The 12,223-nt window shown below is 35.9% G+C and overlaps 1 protein-coding gene across 3 annotated transcripts in view; it reads left to right on the top strand.

Moving 5' to 3' along the window:
* Window positions 1-12,223, top strand: part of IQCM (IQ motif containing M) — a 503,262-nt gene that overhangs the window by 11,841 nt on the left and 479,198 nt on the right. The gene's annotated exons all lie outside the window — the stretch shown is intronic.

The following is a 12,223-nucleotide window of genomic DNA, read 5'->3' as shown; positions in this document are numbered from 1 at the left end:
GAGAGAGAGAGAGAGAGAGAGACAGCGTGAGCAGGGGAGGGTCAGAGAGAGAGGGAGACACAGACTCTGAAATAGGCTCCAGGCTCTGAGCTGGCAGTCAGCACAGAGCCCGAAGCGGGGCTCGAACCCACGAACCACGAGATCATGACCTAAGCGAAAGTCGGATGCTTAACCGACTAAGCCATCCAGGCGCCCCATAGGCTCTTTATTTAAACATACCTGTGGCTTAAAATAAGGACATCATATGAAGTGTGGTTATGTTCCTGACGTGGAATGAACCTTTTAGAATTCTTAGCTATTCAATAGCATGACTGCAGATTGCACATTAAAATTTTTCTAGGTAAAAAGGATAATTAGAGTCAATGAAAGAAAGGGAGAAAAACAACTAAATACTGTAATAAAATTTAGTCAGTAAATAATGTTACCTACAAAAGCTATTTATGTGTAGTGAAATATGAAGCATATATCTCATTATTAATCCTTTTATTGGAAATTTTGATACCTGAATAAAATTGTTCATATTTTGTACTGCCTTTTTAATTACTGAAAGTTTGATTATCTGAAATACCATTACTCTTTCTAAACTGAAGTCAATGGTCTAACATATAAGAGACTATTAGGGAGTATTAAGTTCATAATATTTATCTTTATGTTAATATTGAGATGATAAATTTAAAAAAGAGACCATTAAAATTGGATGACTGAATTACTTGAAGTCATTAGATATTATTAGCATATGTGTGTAAAAGCTAGATTTGGCATCTATTTAATTGATACTAGAGGGAAGTGGGTGTGCATGAGTGTATGTTTTTCTTTGACATATGGCCTGACCCCTGGGTTATCTCAGAGTGGATTTATAGTTGCTGAGTTGTGCTGTTTCACTGTCATTTTTGATACCATATTATGATTTCAATCTATGCTGTGGGGAGAATTTCATTCTTAATTGTGCAAGGATCCTCCCTTAGTTTTTAATTTCTCTTTTAATTTAGAGCCCAGATTGTCATTGTCTAATTGTCATTGTCTAATTACCCCCATAGTTATATCATGTGAGTTATTCATCCTACTAACACTTTAGGATTTCTTGCATCAGAGAACATATTTTATTTGACTTTGTCCTTTTATGGTACCTGATCCATAGTAGAGCTTATACTTAAATAATTTTGACAGGTCTTTTTAATTAAATTCAAAGCATCATTCACCATCCTTCCAAATATAAATTATATATTTGAACGGTGGTGGACTTTGGGAAGGGAGTAAGCATTTATGTTTGCCTACTCTGTGGCTTTTTAATCTCCACAATTAATCTAAGGTATGGTTGGGTTAGGTTATTATTATTCCTACTTTAAACATAAAGAAATTAAGATTTAAGAGAGTAGGCAACCATCCTAAAGCTACCTGAGGTAGTAAAATGTGGAATTTGGATTTGAAGCTAGGTCTTTGTGACTCCAAAGACTTTGCTGTCAACCACTAATGTGTCAACCCTCTAAAAACACAATAAGTAGTAAGTTGGTTCTATAGATGCAGTGGTGAGTAAAAATAAACACAGTTTCTCCTCTCCTTAAGTTTACAGTCTCATTGGATAAAGTTGATTGTTTCCAAATATTATATTAATGTAGAAAGTATACCACAACTGTGATAAATGCTCTGAAGGAAGTGGACACAACTTTGTTGGCCTGAGTAATATTAACTGAAGAAGCTTGAGCTCATATGGGAACTGTAGGAGTTAACTCCTGAGCAATAATGGAAGTGCATTTCAGAAGGAAGAGCAAGTGCAGGGAACCTGTGGAAGGAGATAGCATGATGTTTTCCAGATGAAAATGTCGGGCAGGACAGCTGAGGTGAAGAAAACTGAGGGGTTATAGTTCTGGGAGTCTTGGGAAAGATGCAAAATAAGGCTGACTTTTCAAAAGTGTTTTTTTTTTTTTCTTTATACCAAGAACAATGGGAAGTCATGAAGGATTTAAATCAGTCTGTGGTCTGATTAGATTTGTGATTAGGGGTGAGCATTTATCAGAGTATCATACAGTTGCAGTCTTTAGAGACCTTCATAGATATGAGGGACATTTTCATTATCCACTTGTGTTAAATACACTAGGAAAGAGCCTTCTAGTTGGGTTTCTGTTCCATCTTTGTGTGTAACTTGCTAACATTTTAGTTAGGTTCTCTGAGATGTTCCAGCTGGATATAATGTGTGAATGCCCTCTCTAGAACTGTAACATGCTGTATGCTGTGTGTCAGGCATTTTTATAAGCTATAGCTTGGTGTTTAGTATCAACCCAATGTAATTAATCTAAGAATACCCAATTTGATGGACTGTAGATAGCTTCCTTCTTTCTGACGTCTCAAATTCCCTGCTAGTCAAGAGCACAGATTCACTTCTCAGTGGCAGAAATGAACAAGCATGTGAGGATCATAATCTGAGTACTAAAAAGGCATCCTTGATGGTAGGGGTGAAGTCCAGGGCTAGAAGGTTGAAGGGAGGGGGAAATACCAGATGAACACAGGTGAACATCAGAAGCACACCAAAGGGAATGAGGGAGTCATAGATCCCCTAAAATCTTTTATTCTCAGCTTTGTCCTGGGGTGTTGAAAAATGCATGAGCACACAGTTTATTTATTAATTCAGTTAATTTTGTTTATTTCTAGACAGACTCTAAAGGCACATAGAGAGAGGGCACAAACATAGTACATCACCTCTAGTTGTTGTTTATGCTCTCTAGACCTCTCATAAAGGCAGGCATTCAGATGGGAGTTGTTAGCAGGGATGGTGAAGGCCACTGTCACCCCAGTGGATAGGGAAAGCATGGGATCAGAGGAATCTGGGAAGGCAATGGTTGCAACATGAGGACAGTGATGATGCTATATCCGTGGTGCCTAGCAGAATGTGTAGAAACTAGCAGGCGCTAAATATAAATTTATAGAAAGAATGAATAAATGAAGTGGAGGTGTTTTAGGGTTGGAGTCATATAGGAGAAGAAACTTAGGAACACGGAAGCCTTGGAATTGCAATACAAGTAGGGTTTTCATTTTGAGGAATGTGGCAAGAATTCAGTTATTGGGTCCAGGAAACAAAGTCAGTAGGAGGCTGAGAGCAAGGCTGAATTAATATAGGATTGCCTATCTGGGGCCTTAAATTCTTTAGGATTAGAAATCTTGCTGCAGAACTGATCTTGTAGTTGGGAGTGAAGAGGTCTTCGATTTAAGAATTAGGATGATGGAGTCAATCACCATAATAGCAGACTTCTTCCTAAACTGATTTTCTGGTTCAATCAGTAAGAGTGTTATTTGTTTTTGTTTTCTGTTTTCTTTTGCTTTTTGCCTGTATTGGATACTTTCATATTGCCTTAAGCTACTCATTGGGCTGCTGCAGCAAAAAAGTATGAATCTGAACAAGTTTCCCTCTTTTTTTGTTTTCTGTTCTCCTTCAGGTTAATACTGTTTAACGCAAAATGTTTTGGTTAGGAACCTTTTTTAAAAAAATTTTTTTTTCCTTCTCATGTGTTTTATCAGATAAGAACATGGTGGTTTCTGGTGGGTATTTTGACACATGAAGTCCAGATAGCCCAAAATTAAAGGATATTAGTAACATGGTATTTTTGTAGAGGTCTGTATGTCATATGGCTATTAGCCTTGGATAGTGAAAATCTAAGTTTCTGGTACCAAATAATCTTTTTTCCCCCATCTTTTAGTAACATTTTTTCTGATATTCTTTAGAACTATATGTCATCTATTTTTAGTCCAGGTAGTTTGTGTATATCTCCAGGGGAAAGTATAACCTCTACTGAACAAAGAGAACATGTGGCCCAAGCCAAGGCTTCAGAGCCAGTGATAATTTATCCATGGACCTTTGCTAAAATTAAGGCAATCAGAGTCTACTGAGCTCTGACAAAGTTAGCCTAGAACTGTTGGAAGCCATCTTTTCATCGTATGTAGGGATCCTCCTGGGGTTAGAGCCAACATAGGTGAGGGCTGAGAGATGGAAAAAGAGAAAATGAGTCCTGATGAAATTTTCAAGCCCCTAGATCTAGCCATGACTGTAATGTACTTTGTTTAAATTTAATGAGCCTCTGCATTCCCCTTTTGCTGACCTTAAGTTTTACTTTGCTGTCTAAAACCTGTTACAGAAACAGATCCAGTTTTCTTTGTTTATGGAAGATAGGCATACAAAATTAGTAAATGGTAAATATTAAATAGTAATAGAGGATGAAATAAAAATCGACTTTTATCAGATGCCAAGTTATATATTTTCTGAATGATTAAAATAGACTCTATAAGTACAGTTAGTCTAAGGTTACATAGTTGATATAGGAGTAGTTGCTACAAAGGACCTTATTGGCTTAATGAACTGTCGCTTTTTGTAATAGCTATTGCTATTTTTTACAATAGCATATTTTACTTTTCAGTAAAAAAGTGACTTTCCAACAATTATTTGCAGTTGAGATGTCTATCTCTGGGGGCGCCTGGGTGACTCAACCGGTTAAGTTTCCAGCTTTGGCTCAGGTCATGATCTCATGGTTCATGAGTTCAAGCCTCGCATTGGGCTCTGTGCTGACAGCTCAGAGCCTGGAGCCTGCTTCAAATTCTGTCTCTCTCTCTCTCTCTGCTCCTCCCCATCTTGTGCTATCTCTCTCTTTCTCTCTCAAGAATAAATAAGTAATAAAAAAAGATGTTTATTTCTTGATCTGAATTATTATAATTATTATTATTTTAAGTTTACATCCAAGTTAGTTAGCATATAGTGCAATAATGATGTCAGGGTGGAATCAGTGATTCATCTGCTACATATAACACCCAGTGCTCATCCCAACAAGTGTCTTACTTAATGCTTCTTGCCCATTTAATCCATACCCTCACCCACAGCCCCCTCCAGCAACCCTCGGTTTGTTCTATGTATTTAAGAGTCTCTTATGTTTTGTCCCTCTCTCTGTTTTTATATTATTTTTCTTCTCTTCCCTTGTATTCATCTGTTTTGTATTTCCACGTATGAGTGAAGTCATATGATATTTTTCTTTCTCTGACTTATTTCGCTTAGCAAAATACACTCTAGTTCCATCTACGTTGTTGCAGATGGCAAGACTTCATTCTTTTTGATTGTCTAGTAATATTTCATTGTACATATTTATACAACATCTTTATCCATTCATCTGTCGATGGCATTTCATTAATTTGTATTTTTGTTTCCCTGTGTATGCAATGTGTCTTTCCTTGGCTTCTTTTAGGACTTTCTTTTTTTTTTTTTTTTTTTTTTAAATAATAAAGTATAGACATTTTATTTAAAACTCCAGATTATTTTTTTTCCAAATGTTTATTTATTTATTTTTTTAATAGTTTATTGTCTTTTAGGACTTTCTCTTTATCACTGGTTTTAAACAATTTGTTGTGGTTCATTTTTCTTGTGCTTGGGTTAATTGAGCTTCTTGGATCTATGGTGATATAGTTTTCATCAAATTTGGAAATTTTTTGGTGGTTGTATTTTCAAATATTTTTCTATGTTCTCTCTTTTAAGGATTCAGTTAAACAGTTAACAGAACATTGATAAATTGTAGGATCAGTTTAAAAATTCTCACAACTCACTGACACTTTGTTCATTTCCTTTCCAGCCTTTTTCCTTTATGTGTTTCAGTTTGGATGATTTCTACTGATACACTTACAAGTTTACTAATCTTTCCTCTTGTAACATTTATATCTGTTAATCCCATCCCATGTATTTAAATTTTTAAAAAATGTTTATTTATTTATTTTGAGACACAGATAGAGAGCAAGCAGGGCAGGGGCAGAGACAGAGACAAAAATCCCAAACAGGCTTCATGTGGTCAGAGCAGAGCCTCATGTGGGGCTTGATCTCATGAACCATATGATCATGACCTGAGCCGGTATTAAGAGTCATACACTTAAATGATTGAATCACTCAGGTACCCCCAGTATGTTTTTTTAAAAAGATCTTAGATATTGTAGTTTTCATTTCTAGAAGTTATATTTGAGTCTTAACTATCTTCCAGGTTTTTGCATAACATGCTCAATCTTTCTTCTAGCTATTTGAACATATGGAATACAGCTGTAATAGCTAGTCTAATGTTCTTGTCTACACATTTTATCATCTGTGTAATTTCCAGGTTGGTTTTGATTCAGGTTTTCTCCCTCCTCCCTATGGGTCATATTGGCCTGGTTTTTTACATGCTTGATAATTTTTGATTGGATGTCAAACATTGTGAATTACACCTGCTGGGTACATCTTGGCCAAAAGTGGAAGCTCTAGAAATTATCATACAGTCTTAAATACAAAATACCACAATTGGTTTTACTTACATTTAACAGAATCAAAAGATTCTACAGTGGAAATGAAAGAACAATGGAATGTTATTTAGCCAGGAGTCAATAAAATACAGCAAGTAGGTCAAATTCGGTCCAAGGACTGTTGTTGTACAGTGTGGGGGCTAAGGTTGGTCTTTACATTTTTAAGGAGTTATAGAAGAAATAAAGAAACAAAAACATAACAGAAATGTGTGCAGCCCACAAAGCCTAAATATTTACTTTGTGCCAATCTACAGAAAAAATTTGTAAAAACAATTCCAAAAAGATTCAAGGTTACTAAAATTATTATGAAGGATAAATTAAGTTGTTTGGGCAAGTAAAAAATTCCAGGCTTCAATTTTTGAGATAATATAGATTTTCTCCCTCATGTGAATTATGAGGAAATACTCTTTTACTTCCTTTTACCACCTCTCCACCAGTCTTTCAACTTTGTGAGTTACATTATTTCTCTTTGTCGAAGTGTAAAACATTCATATTATATTTCCTAGCAAATTGTTGCAGTTGTTTAAGTAGATTTATTTAAGTTGATTCAATGCCCACCAATACTTATTTTATTCATTCTTGCTTTTCCATTTCTGAGTCCCTTATGTCATCAATTTCTTGACTGGTAGAACTGTAGTTTTCATAAAGCTATTATAGAAATTATATTTCTTATGATTTTGTGTGCTTAATAAAGTCAGTTGCCTGAATCTCAAAAGAAAATTTGAGTGAGTATAAAACAGTAAAGCCATTCTCTCTTTCTCTTAGAACATTTTAGTCATTGCTCCATTGTCATGTGGAAATTGCTGTGAAATATGTAGTTAGTCCAATTCCCATGATTAGAAAAAATATATATATGTATATACAGTAAAACCTTGTGAGTGTTACTGTGTATACATATGCAGTGGAAATTTATACTGATTGTGAGTTGTTCTGCAACTGCTCCACAAGATGAACAAACATTTCTAATAAATTTTAACTTGATAAATAAGCCATGTCTTGCAATACGAGTCGTACATGACACTGAACATCACATCACAAGTGAGCCAATGGTTCTCTCTCTCTCTTTCTCTCTCTCTCTCTCTCTGTTTCTCTGTGGGATTATGGGTGATCGTTTCTCATGCTCAAATGCTTGGTCTCAGGCCACGATGTTTGGCAGAAATCAGTGATTTTTTCATAACATTGGAAGGTGCCCACAACTGGTACCAGTGTATTTTTTGTCACTTCAAAGCACCTAGGGACAGTCCTTTGTGTTTCCATACAAGATTAAGTTTAGGAATTCTTTGCTTCATTCTAGATCAGTCTGTCTGCAGATTTAGACCCTTTCCTCTGCTGCCTTATTGCCAGTTACATTAAATACAGTATATGACAAGAGTTTATTAATACTGTACTGCAACATCTGTAAGAGGGTATACAATGGCCCCCATGCAGAAAAAGATTCCATTGAGCCAAGAGATAGCAGTAATTCTGTTGGTGATAATGAAAGTAGTCCTACACCATAACACGCCTCTCTATTGTCTCTTTTACAGCAGTCACGAAGGTTTTCAATGATAAGTATGGTTTAATTTGTTTACTTTTCTTTATATTTTCCATTATAATTATTTTTATATGAATATTTTTGGGTTGTGGAATGAGTCATCTGAGTTTCGATTATTTCTTATGGGGAAATTCACTTTGATATATAAGCGCTTTGGATTACAGGCATGTTTCTGGAATGAATTATGCTTGTAAAAGGTTTTACTGTATATATCTTTAAATATTTATTTATTTTTGAGAAAGAGAGTGTGAGAGAGAGAGAGTGAGAGAGAGCGTGAGCTGGCAGTGGAGATAGAGAGAGAGGGAGAGAGAGAGAATCCCGAGCAGGCTCTGTCAGTGCAGAGCATGATGGGCTTGATCCCACGAACTGTGAGATCATGACCTGAACTGAAAACGAGAGTCAGACACTTAACTGACTGAGCCACCCAAGTGCCCAATTAGAAAAAAATATATATCATTTTTCTCACCTGGATCATGAGGAGTTCATAAATTATCACTTATTATAGTTCTGAATGCTTTTTCTATTTGTTAGATTAAATGTATCTCTACATTAAGTCATTTTGTTTACTCATATTTATTAATTCCTCTCTAATTGGTTTAATAGTACATTTGCTTTGATCAATTAATTCATTAACTTATTTATCAATTTATTTATTCAACACATGTTCCACATATATAGGTTAACAACAGCTAATAATAACAAAAAATCCCTGCCCCCTTGGACTTCACTTTCTGCTACAGGGAGAAATACAGTAAACAGATAAATGAATAAATACCTATTAAGTGGTGATATGTGAGTGCTGTGGGGAAAATAAAGTACTCAGATATTAGAAGTGCATGTTGAGTAGGGGTAGGCATTCCTATTTTCTTCCCCAGGGGAGGTTGTCCCCAACAAAGTAATCTTTGAGTAGGTACCTGAAGAAGGTGATTTATGAGCTAAGCAGGTACCTGGGAACAGCATTCCAGGCAGAATATTGAAGCCTCAGCCAGTCTTTCATATGGGAAATATGGCAAGTCTGTCCTATTTGAAAAAGAGACCATTTTAGCTAGGACAAAGTTTGCAATGGAGAAATGCAAGAAGATGAAGTTAGAGTGGGTAGCAAGGGGCTAAACCATGAAAATAACTTGGGATTTTACTCTAAGACAGAAAGACATTGGAAGATATATTAGTTTCCTGATGCTTTGTAACAAATTATTACAAATAATGGCTTAAAACAACACACACAGCTTCTATAGACCAGGATTCTGGGCATGGCTTGAATGTATTTTGTGCTCTAAGGTCTCACAAGGCTTTATTTACCATATTGGCCTGGCTGCTTTCTCAATTGATGGGTTGACTGTGGAAGAGTCCACTTCGATGTTCATTCAAGTCATCGCCAGAATCCATTTCTTTGCAGTTCCAAAACCACACCTTTCCCCTGACTGATAGCTGTGATTGCTTCAGATCCTAGAAACCAATGAAGGTCCTAGAGGCTATTGCAGTTCTTTACCATCTGGGCTTCTTCATATGGCTGCTCATTTTTTCAAGCCCACAAGAAGAGTCTCAAATACCTATTCAGACACAAAGATGCAAGTTCTCAAAGAATAAATCTCAACACAGCAATGACTTGGAAATTTGTATAATGTTACCAGTATTCTTTAAAAAGATGACATCTAAATCTCATTGATAAATCAACTAGCTTTTGAGTTTTGTAGAACCTGATATCATTTTAGAAATAAAGAGATTGTAGTGGCTGCAGGAGGTATATCAGGTTGTTAGGGAGCTAATAGTGAACTGGACAATTTCCAAAACAAAACAAAACAAAACACATTCATCTTTTTATCATGGACATATTTTTTTCTTTGTATTGAGTATTCTGATATTGAATGTCAGTAGTTATATATTCTTATAGACTGGAAGTAAATTTGTCATTTTAGAAGATCCAGGAATTTGCTGCTAGTGGCTCTAAGGGTAAGGGTAGAATTTTGTTTAGAGGAAGGCTTTTGTCCTGAAAGGAATATGTTAGCAAGTCCTATTGGCCACAGATACAGGATAAATCATTGTGCTGTTAGTAGCTCTAGATTCGGAGAAATAATCCAAACCAGACATAGCAGAGTAGGATGTTAGGTATTCTGTTCATGACTGAAAAAGTCTGATATAACTGCACAAAAGTCTATATGGAATGAGAAGAAGTCTGGAGGAACCTGGGATTTATAGGAGGGAGAACTTATTGCTGGAAGACACAAACATTACTGAATTTTAAAATATTTATCTTGGATCTATCTTACCAATTTTTAAAAATTCTGTTCATTGTCACAATTATTATAACAGTCTTATTAGGAAAAGGAGATGATTTATCTCTTCTTATCCAATATTTATCCATTACAACTTACAAGGCAATTTTGAATAATAACAGTGATGAGGATATTCCTCTTTAGACTCTGATCTTATTTGAAACTGTTTTAGCTCATATGTTTTTATTGTAGGTCAGTTCTGTCATATAGTTTCCTTTGATAAGTCTGTCCTCATTTATCCACATAATTTTTATTATGAAAGTGAAAGTACTGTCAAACTGGTAGATGTTTTCTTCCTATATTTCTGTATGGATATTATAATCAGAAGAACATTGCTTCCTATAAGTTATCATTATAGCACTTATATGCATATCTAATAGTTACAGTGATTGAGGAGGCAATGTGTTATAGTGGAAAGACATTAGATGTGCAATTTGAAAACCTCAGTTCAGGCCCTGGTCCCAGCATTTATTAGTTGTGTAAACCTTAGGTAAGTCATTTACTTTCTCTGAGACTTAGTTTTCCCATCTAAAGTCCCACTTTTAGTGTTTTAGTGTTGTGTCTTTTATCTCATGGCTTTGTTTCTAGGCAAAAAATAAAATAACATTTTTGAAAACACTTAAACTGCAAAACATTGAAGACATAGTTAGCATGACTGTATGCCCCAGTTTTCCCAGGACAGATTTGTTTATGTCTCTTATCCTGGCTTAATTTTTAGAAGCACCTCTCTCACTCTCAAAAGTGTCCTAGTTTGAATAATAGATTCTGTCACCCAAAATGTCATTGTTAATTTCTTTATACCTGTCATCCTGGGGAGACTGAAAACTGACTAGGGTAGGGATGGTTTTCTAACTTTGTGTCACCACCACCTAGCCCAGTGCCTTTCACTTAGGGCTCTTGACCCTTGAATTAATGAATATTTTAAATAGGCATTCAAACTTGTGATAGTTTTTTTTTTTTCTAATGGCCATTATTACCTTGGCTAATATCAGAACTTAAAATAGGTTGAGTGGGAGGAATTTACAGCTGTGTAATATAGTGCTTTTTGCAACTTGCAAGCCCACTGTAATTTAGAGATGTATCTGCAATGAACTGGAAAATATGTTTTTAGAATCATTAATTTGGTTAAAAGACCTGTATAACACCTTGTGAGTCTGTGACCTGTGCTGACAAATAGAACTCCTGAAAAGAACATCCTCAGATCAGAAATGAAGAGATAATGGTTTTATCTCAGATTCTGTAGTAGGTGTTAATAGTTTTAGGGATCCATTATCTATTTCCCTAGTGTTTCTTTTTTTTAACGTTTATTTTGAGAGAGAGAGAGAGAGAGAGAATCCCAGGCAGGTTCTGCGCTGCCAGTGCAGAGCCCAATGCAGGGCTTGAACTCACAAACCACGAGATAGTAACCTAAGCTCAAGTTGGACACTTAACCTGATGTGCCATCCAGGCATCCCTCTTACTGTTACTTTACTGGCAGATTTAAGGTTCTGCTGAGGTTCTATGCATGACTTTCTGGGTTATCACTAGCTTCCACTCCATGGCTCTTGAAAACTTTAGGCATTACTTCCTTACCTGGTCTGAGAAATATGTATTCTGGCTGGATCTTGACTTGTTGACTGGATCAACTTGTTTTTGGAGAAGCAGCATTCATTCAGATACATATTTTAGAGAAGATGTTGTATTTAATCATTTCAAGAATGTGAGTAGAATCAAGAGATCTCTCTTAGAAACTTTGAATTTAGGGTAGAATGAAAGAAAGCAATTTGTATTTTAAAAAATGTTTATTAATTTTTGAGAGAGAGAGAAAGAGGCAGAGAGAGAGGGAGACAGGATCTGAAGTGGGCTCTGTGCTGACAGCAGAGAAGCCAATGTGGGGCTTGAACTCATGAACTGTGAGATCATAACCTGAGCCTAAGTCACAGATTTAACTGACTGAGCCATCCAGGTGCCCCAGAAAGCAATTTATCTTTTAAATGTTCACAAAAAAGGAGGAATTATCCAAAGTGAAATACTTGAGATGCTATATTGCCAAAGTAACTTCTAGATTTCCTTTCCTTCCCTCTTTTCCCCTCCCTCCTTCCCCTCCCCTCGCCTCCCCTCCTTCCCCTTCTCTCCTTCCCCT

Source organism: Crocuta crocuta, unplaced genomic scaffold, assembly GCF_008692635.1.
Source record: "Crocuta crocuta isolate KB4526 unplaced genomic scaffold, BGI_CrCroc_1.0 scaffold345, whole genome shotgun sequence".
In the NCBI taxonomy this organism is placed as follows: Eukaryota; Metazoa; Chordata; class Mammalia; order Carnivora; family Hyaenidae; genus Crocuta; species Crocuta crocuta.
This window is presented reverse-complemented; position numbering and strand designations above follow the sequence as displayed.